Source organism: Artemia sp. Qi Xiang Cuo, chromosome 20 (genome assembly GCF_049724085.1).
Source record: "Artemia sp. Qi Xiang Cuo chromosome 20, ASM4972408v1, whole genome shotgun sequence".
Classification (NCBI taxonomy): domain Eukaryota; kingdom Metazoa; phylum Arthropoda; class Branchiopoda; order Anostraca; family Artemiidae; genus Artemia; species Artemia sp. Qi Xiang Cuo.
In genome coordinates this window covers 42,960,298-42,974,483 of record NC_142813.1, presented here as the reverse complement: position 1 = coordinate 42,974,483, position 14,186 = coordinate 42,960,298, and the positions used below count along the sequence as shown (strand labels likewise).

Genomic DNA, 14,186 nt, shown 5'->3' with positions numbered 1-14,186 from the left:
AATAAAGATATTGTTACTTACTGAGAATTTCTTCATAATTTCTTGAATTAAATTTCTACGCCGTATATCTAAGTCGTGAAAACAATTAAGAGTTTGTTACTTACTTAGAATTTGGTCATAATTTCTTTAACGAAATGTCTTTTCGTTTATCCAGCAGGTGAATTCAAGAAAGAATTTGCTACTTACTTACAATTTTTTCATAATTTCTTTAATGAAATTTCTGTATTGTGTATCCAAGAGGTGACTTCAAGAAAGAATTTGTTACTTACTTACAATTTTTTTCATCGTTTCTTAAATGAAGTTTCTGCATTGTGTATCCAAGAGTTGACTTCAGGAAAGAGTTTATTACTTGCTTACAATTTTTTCATAATTTCTTAAATGAAATTTCCGTATTGTGTATCCAAGAGTTGACTTCAAGAAAGAAATTGTTACTTACTGCGAATTTTTTCATAATTTATTGAATTAAATTTCTACATCGTGTATCTAAGTCATGAAATTCTTGAATGAAATTTCCATATTGTGTATCCAAGAGTTGACTTCAAGAAAGAAATTGTTACTTACTGAGAATTTTCTCATAATTTCTTGAATTACATTTCTATATCGTGTAGCTAAGTGAAAATTGTTTGTGATAAAGAGAAAAAAAAGTTACTTACTTACGATTTTTTCATAATTTCTTGAATGAAGTATCTGTACTGTATATCCAAGAGGTGAAATCAAAAAATAGTTTGTTACTTACTTACAAATATTTTCATAATTTCTTGAATGAAATTTCCGTATTGTGTATCCAAGAGTTGACTTCAAGAAAGAAATTGTTACTTACTGAGAATTTCTTCATAATTTCTTGAATTAAATTTCTACATCGTATATTTAAGTCGTGAAAATAATTAAGAGTTTGTATCCAAGAGGTGACTTCAAGAAAGAATTTGTTACTTACTTACTTACAATTTTTTCATAGTTTCTTAGATGAAGTTTCTGCATTGTGTATCCAAGAGGTGACTTCAGGAAAGAGTTTGTTACTTGCTTACAATCGAACTATTCTAAAGAATAAAGATGGGTTAAGCTTAAAGATATTTATTGCTTAAACGTATTGACACACAGCCCAAAGAGACACACACAGCCCAAAGACACACACACAGCCCAAAGAGACACAAACAGCCCAAAGAGACAAACACAGACCAAAAAGACACAAACAGCCCAAAGAGACACACAAACAGACCAAAAAGACTCAAACAGCCCAAAGAGACACACACAGCCTAAAGAGACACAAACAGCTAAAAGAGACTCAGACAGGCCAAAGAGAAACACAACCCAAAGAGACAAACACAGACCTAAAAGACTCAAACAGCCCAAAGAGACACATACAGACCAAAAAGACTCAGACACCCCAAAAAAGCACAAAGAGACACACATGGCTCCTAAGGGACACAAACAGCCGAAAGAAACACACAAAGAGCAAAATGACTCAAACACCCCAAAGAGACACACATAGCCCAAAGAAAAACAAACAGCCCAAAGAGACACACACGGGCTAAAGAGACACACACAGACCGAAGAGACATACAAAGTCAAAAGAGACACAAACAGACCAAAAAGTGTCGAACACCTCAAAGAGACACACATAGCCCAAAGATACACACATGACCCATAAGATACACAAACAGACAAAAGAAAAACACACAGACCAAAATTACTCAAACAGTCCAAAGAGACAACATAGCCAAAAGAAACACAAAACAGCCCCAAGAGACACAAACAGCCCAAAGAGACAAAAACAGCCCAAAAAAGAATCAAACAGCCCAAACAGACACAAAAAGATCAAAAAGACTCAAACAGTCAAACGAGACACACAACCCAAAGAGACACAAAAAGCAACAAGAAACACAAATATACACAATAGACAAAAATACCCTACGGAGACACACAAACACCAATCAGACTCAAACAACCACAAGAGACACACAAACATATTAAAAAGACTCAAACAGTCCACATAAGACACACAGATAAAAAGCGCATACCTCGCCCAAATAGATGAAAACACCCCAAAGAGACACAGACAGCCCAACGAGACACACAACCCAAAGAGACAAAGACAGACCTAAAAGACTCAAACAGACCACAGAGACACCAACAGACCAAAAAGACTCAGACACCACAAAAAGACACACAGTCCAACGAGACACACACATCCTAACGAGACACACACATCACAAAGAGACACCCACAGCCAAAAGAGACACATACAGTTCAAAGAGACTTACACGGCCCAAAGAGACGCACACATCCAACAGAGAGACACAAAGCCCAAAACGACACAGACAGCCAAAAGAGGCACACACAGACCATAAAGATTCAAACTGCCAAAAGAGACACACAGCATAAATAGACACACACAGCCAAAAGAGACACACACAGGAAAAATATAAATACACACAGTCCTAATAGAAACACAAAGCCAAAAGAGAAACACACACACAGCCAAAAGACAAAAAAAACGCCCATACAGACACATACATACCAAAAAGATTCAAAAAACCGAAAGAGACACACATTGCCCAAAGAGACACACATGGCCTCTAAGAGACACAAACAGCCAAAAGAAACACACACAGACCAAAATGACTCAAACATCCCAAGAGACACATACAGCTCAAAGAGATGCACGCGGCCCAAAGAGACGCAGACATCCAACAGAGACACACAAAGCCCAAAACGATACAAAAAGCCAAAAGAGACACACACAGACCAAAAAGATTCAAACTGCCCAAAGAGACACACAGCCTAAAGAGACATACACAGCCCAAAGAGAGACACACACACACAGGCTAAAGAGACACACACAGCCCGAAGAGACACAAAAAGCCAAAAGAGAAACACACACAGCCCAAAGAGACAAAAAACGCCCATACAGACACAAACAGACCAAAGGATTAAAACACCCCAAAGAGACACACATAGCCAAAAGAGACACACACGACACCTAAGAGACACAAACATCCAAAAGAAAGACACACAGACCAAAATGACTCAAACAGCACAAAGAGACACACATAGACCAAAGAGACACAAAAAGAACAAAGAGACATAATCACAAAGATAAAACAAAAGACAACAAAAGACACAAAAAGAAACAATAGAAAAAAATATATCAAAAACAAACAAACAGTACAAAGAGACACACAGCCCAAAGAGACGCACAAAGCCCAAAGAAACACAAACAGCACAAATAAACACACACATCCAAAATATACAAACACAGATCAAAAAGACTCAAAAAGCCCAAAGAGACACACAAACACACCAAACAGACTCAAACAGCCCAAAGAGACAAACAGCCCAAAGATACACAAACAGCCTCAAGAGACACAAACAGCTCAAAGAGACACAAACAGGCCCCTCATGCAAATAATTCTGAGTGTAGTCTACTATTCCTTAATTATCAGCATCGTACATTTTGTTTAAATACTTATTTTTTCATTTTCCAGATTCAAGATTTTTATTTAACACAAATGAATAGACAAGCTGAAGTATTTAAAACGAGTCAACATAGAGCTACGATCAAAATGAATGGTACTGGTTATACCCCCAAAATTGACTCCCCCTCCCCCTCGTCTACCCATCCATGCCCCTCCCAAAGGGGGGACCGAAGGGCCCTGTAGATCCTTTTTTAAATTGACAATACTTTTAAAAAGTTATTTGTGTATTATACAGACCACATCGGAGAGGTAAAGCTAGGTCAAGTAACAAATTACCTGAGTTAACAACCCCTTTGGGGTTACCTTAACTGTTAATCAGTTTAATCCTTTTTTTCTCCACCGTCATACAATCCAATCACTAATTAGAATCATTCACACTCCTATTATTCAAAACATTAATTAATATCGTTCATTGTCTACGTAAATTAAGTTTTAGACAATACTGGTTTAGAAAAACTGGAATAAAATAATTTATTATATTGGCAGCTAAAGAAGACGCGCCGGTCATGTATACCGTGAATTAGAAATCCGGTAAATTGTGTCAGAAAAACTTGAACCAAACCAGATTATACCCGCCTAACCAGATTGTACCTACCAAACCAGATTACCCCCACCAGAAACCGGTCCGGTACGGGGGCCTATGCAAAATAGTACCTTGGTTACTACTCCTGGCTTACTAAATTTGTTGGTAGATCCCGGGAACCAAGACCGTCATTCCATATGTAAGGCATTCACACTCTTTCTAGTAATGACCTAATTTGGGATGGCCACGACGTTTCCGAACCATAACTCAACATCTAATAATAAGCTGCTCTTACAAGTCTATGTTCATTACACCTAATGAGCTTCAACCAAAATCTAAGCATCAAAATAGACCTACGTAGTTTTAACGAAAACAGGCCCATATCACCTTTCAGAATCTGTGAATGAGCTGTCTGATGTAATCCAAACAGTCTTTTATAATACTGGATCTGGATGGACTCCAACTTCTGTGTCGCTTCTCCGCCCTAAATCTCTGCTCCATATCCTATTACTGTTAAAATTTTTGTATTAAATATTCTTTTATGCATTTTTAGGTATTTCTAAAAATACCTATCGTCGGATTTCTAAAAATTCCAGACATGGCCACTTTGCCTCTATTAATTATTTCATCAACATGACTCTTTAAACTTCCATTTTCCGATAAAACAAATCCTAAATATTTTATTCTTTTACTTACATTCAGTTCCTTTATTATTAAATTTAAATCTATAATATCTTCACCACTTACTTTCCTTTTTTAAAAATAACAACTTCACTCTTTTCAACGTTCAGCCTTAATTTTTTCATCTACAAATATTCTTCTATGAGACTCAGAAGCGTCTGCAGATCTTGCGATGTACTAGCCACCAATGCAATACCATCTGCAAATAATAAAAGTGATAGTTTATGGATCCCTAGACTAGCTTTCGGAGCCCATCTATTCTCTAGAAAATCAAAAACATCATTTATAAAAATATTAAAAATTTAGGAGAAAGAGTGCTGCCCTGTTTTACTCCCAGCTTAATATTGAAAAGCCTAGAAAACCTGTTACCAACTAACATGATTCCACTGACAAAAATATACAAACTCACTATCAACCTCACAAACAAATGAGGGAGGCCAATTCTAAACAGGGCATCCTTCAATAGCTCTCTGTCGACACTGTCGAACGCCTTGTAAAGGTCCAGAAATCCCATATAAAGACAAGTTTTTCCCTTTCCATATTTATCAATTAATGCTTTTAAAATAAATATTATATCTACCGTCCCATACCCTGTCCTAAAATCTCCTTGTTCTTCATGTATTATATTATTTTTATTTAATCATTTAGAAAGCCTGGTATCTAATATTTTCTCCATTACCTTACTTAAAGCAGGGGCACGTGCTATTAAACGATAACTCATGTGCAACTTGGGGTTTCCTCTCTTAAAAAGCGTTATAAGCAATGATCTCTTCCACCCATTTGGCCATTGTCCTGAAGTTAACACCTTATAACAAAGAAAAACAATTATCGACACAAAAATTGAAAGAAAATTCTTAAATAACGTTATTGGTACACCATCAACACCTGCAGCTGAACCTCCTTTTAAATTCTTGAATACAAACTTAATCTCATCATTACTCACTTCCCCTACTAAATCATAATCATGTTTTTTCATAAGATAAACAACCATCTCTGAGGTATGTGCTACCTCTTGTATTTCTGCACAATCACCTTCAAGTTTTTTAGGTAATCAGCCCATGAACTGGCGTCTGGAGCCACCTGGGTCTTTCCTTTTTCGTTTCCAATATCATTCCTTATATAACCCCAAAACTTCTTAAAACCTTTATTTCTAAAATCATCTGCAATATCCAGTTTCTTCTTATTCTCAAAATCTTGTTTTTCCTTTTTATTAACCTTTTATAATCCCTTCTTTTATTTTTATATTCAGCTAATCTTAAACTTTGATCTTCAGCTCTGTCACATTATTTTAAATGACTCAATAAATATCTGACCTTTTATTTCATTATCTTACATTCCAAATCAAAATATCGCTCATTTTTTTTTCAGATTACACGATATTTCATTTAACTCCATAATTATACCATGTATATCTTTTCCATCTTCTTCTAACGCTTTCAACTTATTTGTTATATTCAACTTCATAAGCTCCCTTTTAAAAGTTTCAAAATCATTATCGGTTAAATCATATTTAATTCGTTTTCCTAAGCCGTCTAATCTAAGCTCTCCGTTACATAAATTTCTAACTCGAAGACCATCATCCTGAAGCTTCCCAGTCTTCAACTCAAGCTTAATAGCTAAAACATGCTCTATTGGGGGGGGGGGGGGGGGGGTAAATTAAATAATAGCATGAAAAACAAAAAGAAGGACAAGAGGAAACAAAGAAGAAAAAAAACAAAAAAAAACTAAACAACACGAAAAACTACCATGCCAATCAAAATAAATGAAAAAAAACAAATTGAAAAGGAAAGATAGAGGGGGGAAAAGGGAGGAGAGAACTAACTGTCTAGGCATAAAGGTGGTTGGTTAGCTGTTTTTTAAATTGTCCATAAGAATGACATAGCTAAATTTTAACTGGTAGGGAATTCCAGATGGAGGCACAACATAAAACTGGATTGAAATCTAGTCTTATTGTTTTGGTTTTATGAATGAAAATATCCATAAAATTTCTGAGAGAAAAAGAAACACAAGATTCAATGCGCAATTCAGAATTTAAAAGATATAATTGTTTGAAGAAATTAGGGAGGAGTCCATGAAAATACTTAAAAATGAAACAAGAGGAAAGAAAGATGTATGTTGATTGACCATCCATTCATGCTGAGCTGGTCTGTCACCTCAGACACTAATTTAACTAATTTGTTATGTATTTTGAAAATAGGAAAGGTAAAAGAAGAGAATGTTGATAGCCATACTGTTGGACAGTAGTATATATAAGGTTGAATGAGAGTTATAAATAAGTTACTGAAGATTATGAATATGATTTTTGGAAAAGGGGAAGTATCTAACGATTTTAGGAACACCTTAATTGAGCCACCTTATAAGAAAGGTGATAAAAGTGAGTGTGGTAATTATCGAGGGATTAGTCTGATCTCTGTAGGTAGTAAATTACTTAGTAATATGATACTTTTTTAGACTGAGACATGCCGTAGACAAAGTTTCAAGAGAAGAACAGTGCGTTTCTAGAAAAGGTAGAGGATGTGTCAACCAAATTTTCACTCTTAGGTTAATAGTTGAGAAGTGCCTGAGTTATCAAACACCTTTGGTCCTCAGTTTTATCGATTATGAGCAAGCGTTTGATTCTGTTGATAGAAGAGCTTTACTTAAGGTCTTATCCTTGTATGGTATACCAGACAAATACATTAAAGTGATTAGTGCTATGTACGAGAATACCACTGCTACGGTTAAGGTAGGAAATAAGGTTAGTAGCCGGTTTTGTATTAAATCAGGAGTTAATCAGGGTTGTGTTCAATCCTCCTTTGCGTGGATTATTTTGATAGACTTTGTCTTAAGGAGCACAGGAAAGGCAATCGGAGACCACGGATTCAAATGGGGAGGTAAAAGTCTCCTTGACTTAGATTATGCTGATGGTTTAAGGATCCTAGATCAAAGTGTGAGCAAAAATGAAGTTTTAGAGGTTTTGTTAGTTCAGGGTGCTAGAATAGGTTTGAAAACTAATGTGAAGAAGAATAAGTAACTTAGGCTAAAAATAAGTGAAGACAAATAGGTTACGCTGGACAACGAAAATATCGACCAGTTGAATAGCTTCACTTACCTTGGTAGTATTATTAGCGAAGACGGCGGGAGCAGTGAAGATGTCAAAAGTAGAATAGCCAAGGCTCAGGGTGTTGTTTCACAGTTAAAAAAAAGTTTGTAAGAATAGGAAGAATAGTCTGCAAACCAATATTAGAATATTAGAAGCTACAGTGATGATAGTGGTCAAATATGGCTCTGAAGCATGGGCGCTCCGAAAAGCGGATGAAGATTTGTTAGATGTTTTCCAGAGAAATTGCTTAAGGATTGTTCTGGGTACCCGGTTGACTGACAGCATTTCAAACAATAGGCTGTACGAAAAATGTGGTTCAATACCGCTCTCTAGAGCTATAATGAAGGAAAGGTTTAGGTGGCTAGGGCATTCTGTGCGGATAAAGGATGGCAGATTTCCGAAAGTTGTTTTTTTGTGCCAACCGTTTAGGGCTAAACGGAAAATCGGCTGTCCTCGTCTGGGGTGGGAGGACGTCATAAAGAAAGATTTAAAGGAAATGGGAACTTCATGGGCGGTTTGAAAAGGGAGGCTTTGAATAGATTGGGATGGAGGAGGAGCGTGCGTAGCTGTGTTGGCCTCAGCCGGCTTGGTGCTACGGTGAGTTGTTAGTAGTAGTAGTAGTAGTACAATGAGTGAGTAAAAGATGACCTTTATTAATGACCCAGGGAAGCAATGACGAAGCTTCCGAAGAACTCCTAGGTTTCTGGAGAGCTTAAGTTTCACAAGGGCACAGTGATGTTTGAAAGAAAGATTTTCGTCCAATAAAACACCCGGGAATCGAACTTGTCTATCAGGGAGATGAGTTATATCACCATGAGTGGTAGAAATAGTTTGAACCCAAGGACAAGAAGTACCTGATCTTAAAAAAAATAAGTAGACTAGATTTAGCTAGATTTAGGGCAAGATAATTTGCATCAAACCAAGCAAAGGTTCTTTCTAGAACAGAATACACTTTCTTGAGAAGAAAAGAATCATCAATTTCTGAACACCGATGAGTACCATCATCTATTAATGCATATAGTACATGATCTGGAGCTATGTCACTAGATCGAACAAAATTGTAATTGCAAATACTACAGCAACTTTGTTTAGTTTGCTTAGATACAAAAATAAAAGAGTCATTGATGAATATTAATTAAAAAAAAAACTTTCCGAAAAATAAGTTTTTCAAAGAAAAGTAAAGGCCATTTTGAACTTAAGCTCAGCATATACAAATACCTTTTAAAATTCAAACTCAAAACGACCAGAAATTACTATTAAACAATAAATGAAACCCAAAACAAATAGAAATTAAATAAACAATCATAGCAAAAGCATACATCAAGTAATAATATAAATGAATAAATACACCTTAAGGCGAGTAATGCTTAGATTGAATATGAATATCAAGCTTAAAACGAAAAAAAGTATTTCCCAATTGAAGTCCAATTGAAACCTACTGCGTCATTGATGCTTTACTGAAAACCAATTTTATGACAAATATTTTCTTTTGTACTTAATATTGAAAATAAACATTAAAATTATAGTAATATTTTGATCTGACGAGCTTTCAGCAATTAATATCATTATAAATAAAATATTCAGTTTAATTTATTAGCTCTTTTTAAAGTTGTTAAACACGAATATAGTTTCCCTACAAACAAGTGCTTGGATACTGCCTCCTTTCCTAACTACATAAAAACCAAAAGCCTACTGCATCATTGGCCCTTAACTGAAAACGGATTATATTACAAATATTTTCTTTTCCAGTTCTTACAGTATTGAAAATAAAAATACAATTATAGTGGAATTAATCCTTTAACTGATGGATCTTTCAAAAATTAATATCATTATACATGAAATATTCAATTTGATGTGGTTTATACTTTCCAAGACTGTTCAAGACTCACATAGTTTTCAGTAAAGCGCCAATGACGCAGTAGGTTTTAGACTTTTACAGTGAGAGAAGGATGTCATACCCAATCTCTTGTTTTTGGTGATTTTTGTTCGTTTCAAGCTTGATTTGCATACTCATTTTAAGTTTCCCTCGCTTGAAGATTTATTTATGAATTTATATCAGTATCTATTGTGTGTTTGTTTGTATTGACTGTCTGTTTAATTTCTGTTCGTTTTAAGTTTCATTTATACTTCAATAGGAAAATATTTTTCTTTCGTTTTAAGCTTGATATTCATATTCAATCTAAGAAATACTCGCTTTAAGATCTATTTATTCATTTGTATTATTACTTGTTGTATGTTTTTGCTATGATTGTTTATTTAATTTCTGTTCGTTTTTGGTTTCATTTATTCTTTAATAGTGATTTCTGGTCGTTTTGATTTTGAAATTTAACAGGTATTTTTATATACTGACCTTAAGTTTAAAAAGGCCTTTACTTTTCTTTGAAAAACTTATTTTTCTGAAAGTTTTTTTTTAATTAATTTTTGTTCGGTTTTGATTGCTAAAAATGTCAAGTTTTTAAAAATTCCTTATTTCAAATTCAAACTTTAAAAAAAAATCAAATGTTCATCAAAGTATCAAAAATGGTATCAAAGTAACAATCTCAAAGTGAAAAAACGGGTTTGTGTCAACCTCGGACTTTTTATTATCTGATGTTTGAACTATTTTTAACAAAATTGCTATCTCAAAATTTTTATCGGATGGGTTTGGGGAAAAAGGGCGTGGGGGGACTAGATTAAGCTTAGGTCTCTTTTGACTCTTTAAAAGTGAACTAGAACTTTCTATTTTCAATCAAACGAGCCCTCTCTGAAGTTTATACGAGTGTCCCTTCTATAAGAACCATATATATCCCTAGAGTATAACTTACAACGCCTATTCCTGGGCCCCTGGGGGTCTGTGTGAACCCTGGAGTTTTAATATCTGATGGTTGAACTATTATTAACAAAATGGTCACCTGAAATTTTTATCGGGTGGGTTTATCCATGCGATAGACCCAAAGGCTTTGAGGGTGGGAGGGGCTAGTTGCCCTCTAATATTTTTTCACTCTGAGAAAATGAACTACAACTTTTAATGTCTATTCAAATAATTCCTCTCTGAAGTTTGTACGAGCATACCTTTCATAGGAACCATATATTCCCCCAGAGTAATACTTACAACGTCTGCCCCAGCCCTGTTTGGCTGTGTTGACAAAGGAGTTTTCTTATCTGATCTAAACCTCAAATTTATTATCAGATTTATTTGGGGAAAAAGGGCTTGGGGGCCACTTGCTATTCTATCACTTTTGACTCTTTAAAGGGGCACTAGAATTCTCGATTTCCAATCGAATGAGCTCCCTTTGAAGTTTATATGACGACTCGTTCTTTATGAAGTGACTCTGCGAAAAAATAAATGGAGTGTGGGGGGACGCTAGCTGCCTTCCAATCACTTTTGACTCTTAAAAAGTGAATTAAAGCTTTCAATTTCCATTCAAATGAGCCCTCTGGGAATTTTATACGAGCATCCCTTCCATAACAACCATGTATGCCCCCAGGGCATAACTTACAACGCCTACCCCTGGGCCCTGGGGGGCTGGGTCAGTACCGGAACTTTTTGCTATAAGAACATTGAACTATTTTAAAAAAATTGGCTATTACAAGAGGTTTATCACAGGCATGGAGGGCGTGGAGGAGGGGGGGGGGGCTGGTTGCCTACGGATATAATTTGACTATTAAAAAGTGAACAAGAACTTTAAATTTAAAATCAAATGAACCCTCACCAAAGTTTACGTGAGCTTCCAATCCATAAGAACTATATATGCCCCTAGAGCATTACTCATAACGCCTGCCTCCGGGCCCTGGCGGGTTCCGTCGACGCAGGATTTTTTTTTATCTGACCTTTGAACTATTTTTAATGAAATGGCAATTATAAAGATTTTATCGGATGGGCTTGGGGAAAAATGAGTGTGTGGGGGCTAGTTGGGGGCTAGTTGCCCTCGAATATCTTTTGACTCTTAAAAATTGAACTATAATTTTCAATTTCCAATCAAATGAGCTCCCTCTGAAGTTTATACAAGCATCCCGTTCATAATAACCATATACGCCCCCCGGACAACAATTACAACCCCTAGCCCCCGGGCTCTGGGGGGGGGGGGGGTGTTTTTTTATCAAATTTTTGAACAATTTCCAACACACTGGCTATCTCAAAATTTGTAGCGGCCGTATTTGGGAAAAAAAGCAGGGGGGGATAGTTTAAGTCTCTTGACTTTTAAAAAGTGAACTAGAACTTTCAATTTCCAGTCAAATGAGCCCTCTAAGTTTATACGAGCATCCCTTTCATAAGAACCATACAAGCCCTTAGGGCATAACTTAGAACGCCTTCCCCTGTGTCCTGGAATGTTCTATTGACACCAGATTTTTTCTTGTCCGACCTTTGAAATATTTTTAACAGGATTTCTAACTCAACATTTTCATCAGTTGGGTTTTGAAAAATAAGGTGTGGGAGGGGGGGCTTGCTGCCGTCGGATGTCTTTTGACTATTAAAAAGTGAGCTTGAACTTTCAATATCCAAACAAATTATCCCTCTCTGAACTTCATACGAGCATCCCTTCCATACGAAAAATATATGCCTTACAACGCCTTTCCCTGGGCCCTGGGGGGTTGTGACGACACCTGAGTTTTTGTTATCTGACTTTTGAAATATTTTTAACTTAATAGCTATCTCAAAATTTTTTTTTAATGCATTTGGGGAAAAAAGGGCGTGGGGGGGCTGGTTGCCCTCCAATCTCTTTTGCTCTAAAAAACTTAACTAGAACTTTCAATTTAGAATTAAAAGAGCCATCTCTGAATTTCTAACGAGCATCCCTTCAATAAGAACCATATCTTCCCTCAGGGCATAACTTACAACACCAGCCCTCGGGCCTTGAGGGGCTGTGTTGACCCCTCAGTTTTCGTTATATGGTCATTGAACTCTATTAAAAAAATCTATCTCAACGCTCTTATCTGATGGGTTTGAGGAAAAAAGGACATGAACGGGGGGGGGGTCTAGGGGCCCTCCAATCTCTTTTGACTATTAAAACGTGAACTAAAACTTTCAATTTAAAATCAAATGAGCCTTCTTTGAAGATAATACGAGCATCCCTTCCATAAGACCCATATATGCCCCCAGGGCATAACTTACAACGCCTGCCCCCGGGCCCTGGTGAGTTGTGTCAACACTGGAATTTTTGTTATAGGATCTCTGAACTATTTTTAACAAAACAGCTATCTAAACATTTTTATTGGATGCATTTGGGAAAAAAGAGTTTGGGGGGGGGGAGCTGGTTACCCTCCAATATCTTTTGACGCTTAAAAAGTGAACTAGAAATTTCAATTTCCAATCAAATGAGCCCTCTCTGAAGTTTATACGAGCATTCCTTCCATAAGAACCATATATGCCCCCAGGGCATAACTTATAACCCTTGTCGCTGAAGACTGTGGGGGGAGTATCCTGCTAAAACATATAATTTCCAGAACTTTCAACTACGTTGAATAAAATGGCTGTATAAAAATGTTGACTGGATGTGTTTGGGGAAATGGTGGGCGTGGAAGGGGTGTCAGTTGCCTTAGAATCACTTTCGACTATTAAAAAGGGAACTATACATTTAAATTTCCAATTGAATGAACCCTTTCTTAAGTTTCTACGACAACGTTGTCTATACAAAACCTTGTATGCCCCCAAGGCACAACTTAAAATCCTTGTCCTGAGGGCTCTGGGGGAGTTGTCATCCTCAAAGACCTAATTTTCAGAACTTAAAACTCGTTTAATAAAATGGTGTCTCAAAATTTTGATTGGATGTGTTTGCGGAAAAGGTGGGCGTGCGAGGGGGGCTAGTTGCCCTAAAATCACTTTCGACTATTTAAAAGGGAACTAGCCCTTTGGATTCCAATCGAAAAAGCCCTTTTTGAAGATTCTACGACAACACCTTCTATAAAAACCTTATATGCCCCCAGGGTATAGCTTACAACCCTTTCCTCGAGGGTTGTGGGGGAGTGTCCTCCTCAAAAATATATTTTCTATCTGGAAATCAAATACGTTGAATAAAATGACTATCTCAAAATTTTGATTGGATGTGTTTGGGGGAATGATAGTCCAGGGGGGGCTACTTGCCCTCCAGTCACTTTCGACTATTAAGAAGGGCACTAGCCCTTTGAATCTCCAGTCGAATGAGCCTTTTTTGAAGTTTCTACGACATGGCCTTCTATAAAACCTGATATACCCCCAGGGCATAACTTAAAACCCTTGCCCTGTGGGTTGTGCGGGAGTGTCCTCCTCAAAAACATATTTTATATCGGGATATCAACTACGATGAACAAAATGGCTATCTCAAAATTTTGATTGGATGTGTTTCGGGGAATGATGGGCGTGGGGGGGGGGGCTAGTTGCCCTCCAATCACTTTCGACTATTCAAACGGGCACTAGACCTTTGAATTTCCAATTGAATGAGTTCTTTTTGAAGTTTCTACGACAACG

The 14,186-nt window shown here is 36.5% G+C and overlaps 1 protein-coding gene across 1 annotated transcript in view; it reads left to right on the top strand.

Moving 5' to 3' along the window:
- The window catches only part of LOC148940231 (uncharacterized), a 341,376-nt gene that overhangs the window by 143,142 nt on the left and 184,048 nt on the right, over window positions 1–14,186 (top strand). The gene's annotated exons all lie outside the window — the stretch shown is intronic.